The following is a 3,522-nucleotide window of genomic DNA, read 5'->3' as shown; positions in this document are numbered from 1 at the left end:
ATCTCTAGTATTGCTCACACTATGATTTCCACCTGCTAGGTCTTCCTTTCCTATTCTCACTGTTGCCTGTCATTTCCATGCATGAGTCCTGTAAGGCCAATTGAAAACTACCTCTTGCGTGAAGTCTTTCTTGCCTTTAGTAATTCCTAGAACCTCAGAACCCTGTGATATTACTTGTAATGTTTTCTTTGTACTAAAATAGTTGTATCCACATCTTCTTCCACTGTTAACTCTAACCCCCTCCTTGAAGACAGACATTATGCCTTGTTCATCTTTTTATGTTCTAATCCCTTTTATTTACTAGAATCTTGATAAATTGATCTGAATTAAATAGATACTCAAAAGCGAGACACTCTGGAGTAGGGCAAAGAGCAAAAACTTTGGAAATAGGCATAACCAATTTAAGATATCTGCCAATTAAGAGCTTAGTTAGACCTCAGCTTTCCTATCTGTAAAGTGGGCCATTAGTGTTTATCTCAGATGACTGGGGAAGATTGAGGTGCATATACAAGTAGCATATAGTGACAGCTAATCCTCTAAGTATGTGGTACGTGTCAGGCCCTGTTCTCAGCGCTACATATATACTTTGCTTTTAATTCTTATAACTGCCCTAGGAGGTAAATGCTATTTTAGAATGGACAAACTGAGGCACAGGAGGTATTTGGTCTGTATTATTCTTGCCGCAGGTCGCACAGCTAGGAAGAACTGGAATCTGGATCCAGGCAAACTATAGAGAGCATGTGGCTAAGCATTGCGTTATTTTCCCTCTAAGTTGAGGATTGTTTCTTTCTAAACTGAAAGGGGGATTATTATAGCCATGGATTCAGCAAGTGCTGGTTCTAGATGTCCATGTGCCAGGCAAGATGTCCCTGCCCTGCAGGAGCTCTCTGTATCATGGGGGAGGTGAGCAGCCGGTGAATAGCATGACAAGTCCCGAGGTAGTGGTAGTCACGGTGTGCTGTGGGAGAAGAAATTTATTTCCTGTACACTCAAGCTTTTCTTTTAAGAGTATTCTTTTTAAGGGACATTTATTCTGTTTTTGGATGCCATAGCCATTAAATAATTTAGAGAAGTCCTGGTATAGGTTAGGGCACTAGGCCCTAAATAGCCTATGATTTCCAAATCTCATATCTTTTTTTCTGTTACTTAGTTCTTTGAATTGTTTAAATCAGATGGGCTGCTTCATGGACTATGATCTGTAGATCAAATGAAACCTGAGGCAGGAGAGTTCTGATACTTTCCCATTCAGATCCTAGTGAGGAAGGTTCTCTATGCCTGAAACAAAATGCAGGTAGGCAAATCTGACTCATTGTGTTTTAAGTTGAATATTCTCAGAAAAGTGGGAGAAATAGCCATATCTCTATGAGACTCTGTGTGACAGAATTTAACATCTTTAATGGTTCATACTAAGATTTTTTTTCACTACTCCTTCCCTACCAACTACCCCAAAATAACAAGAAATGAATACACACAAAAAGAAATCTATTCCAATATCACTTAATCCAGTCCAATGGAAGATAAAACTATGAAATATTTTCTGGCTGCCAGCCAGCTACCAAGTACCTGTTTGGCAGGATAGTTGATTTCCTTTCGGAATGTGATATGTACACAAACTTTGAAGGAGGCAAGAGTCTAAAGAAAAAGGTCTTGTTTAGTATGGATACATCCCTCAGTTTCTTGTCATACTGGCTTTCCCTTTTCATACCATAAGTTTGCATATTTATCATGGCTCTAGGCATATTGATTTGCAATTTTCAGTCTTTTACATTTTTTTCTGTCTATAGGTGTCCTTGTCAGAGTGAGGGGAATTCTACTTGTTTAATGGGCTTCTAGAATTAGCAACAGACTGAGCACTTGATGATATTCCAGAAGTAGAAGTTTAGACAAATCAGAATTACTCCGAAAGCTACCCCAGAAGGGATGGAAACTTTTCCCAAGCAGACAGTATCTGTATTTAAATAGGTCCTCTTTATATGTAAGGCCTCAAAAAGAATATCAAGACATCAAAAAGACATGAAAAATGTCTTTTTTCCTCTCAGTATAATGGTTTTATGCTCATTTCCCTAAGTCCAGGTTCAAGTGTTAGATATGACTTGATGATGTTAGATGAAAGGCACCATCCTGTGTCTTGGTAGAACAGTGATGTCTAAACTAAGATGAATATTAGAATTATTTTAGATGCTTCTAGGAAAAAGTTCTAGGGCCCCACACCAAGTACATGGATTCTGTTGGTCAGGGTTAAATATGGTGTTGAAGAGCCTACCTGCTGATTTTAATGATCAGCTGTATTTTAAAACCATTATAATCATGAGTTTGGTATTTTTAAAGTTTCATGATTCCTTGTTCAGGAATGAGAACTATTTATAACAGTTGGGGAGTTAGATGTAGGGGTAAAGTATACACTAGTATATAGATGATTGGGATAAATTAAATAATATCTAAAGACTAGAGAAAGAGGGTAATAGATTTGGAATCAGTGATCTTTAAAACTCCAAGGCTCTAAGTAGTAGTGAGCTCAATAACCCTACAGCAATTTATCACTGGTCTAACTCTATAATGTTTAAGTTTTGACATAACCATATTAGTGTGGTTGACACGGATGGGGAATGTGCCAGGCACTGTGCAAATGGAAGAGAAGACCAAGGGGTCCCCCATATTTGTTCAAAATTGGGTGAGGGAGAGAGGTGATGGGAAAGAAGGGATGGTCTTTTTTTACTGAGTAGCTGTGTGATAATTATTTTAGCACACTATTAATAAAAAAAAAATCATAGTAATAGCTGACACTTCAATGGTGTTTTCTAATGTGCCAGGCACTATTCCTAAGCATTTTGTTATGTATTAATTCATTGAGTCCTCGCAAAAACCTTGCAAGTTTGACTGCTGTGTTCCCCATTTATAGCTTCAGGAACTGAGGCCCAGACAGGTTATGTAACTTGATCCAGCATCACAGAACTAAATAATGGCCGAGTTTAGATACCTTTTAGGCGTGCACTTTCCTTGGGTCCCTGCTTTCAACTACTTTCTTAGATAATGGACTTGGATGAGGGCTTTAGAATTTGCATATAGTTGGATGAAAGACTGAACTGCTTTCTGAGGAATACATGAAATTCTGGACTTCGATCACATGACTCCTTAGTGTGCGTCTCAAGGACATTCTTAAAGCAAAGGCATGAGCACACACAACAGTAGTTTTAGAATTTCAAGAATCCTACATATGATGTCAGTGCTTTAAATTTATTAGTAGCCTGGTTTATTTTCCCGTAGCCCTCATTCTTATTCTCTATCCAAATCTCCTTTTAGATATTTGGCTTTCTTGTTCAATTTCTTCTTTCCATGTACTATTTTTCTACTTATCACCTCAGGCAAATATATAAGAAGGTCAAACAAACAAAACCAACCAAGTACTCTATGATATCCACCCAAAACAACGTATCAGAAGAGATCTATCTTTATTCATTCCTTTTTTTTTCCTTAAAGGGGGAGAGGGGGAGGAGGAAGAGCGGGGGAGGGGGGAGCGGGAGC

The sequence above is a fragment of the Callorhinus ursinus genome, unplaced genomic scaffold (assembly GCF_003265705.2).
Source record: "Callorhinus ursinus isolate GAN/ISIS: 27379988/994484 unplaced genomic scaffold, GSC_fseal_2.0 scaffold42, whole genome shotgun sequence".
NCBI classification, from domain to species: domain Eukaryota; kingdom Metazoa; phylum Chordata; class Mammalia; order Carnivora; family Otariidae; genus Callorhinus; species Callorhinus ursinus.
Note: the sequence above shows the minus strand (reverse complement) of the source record.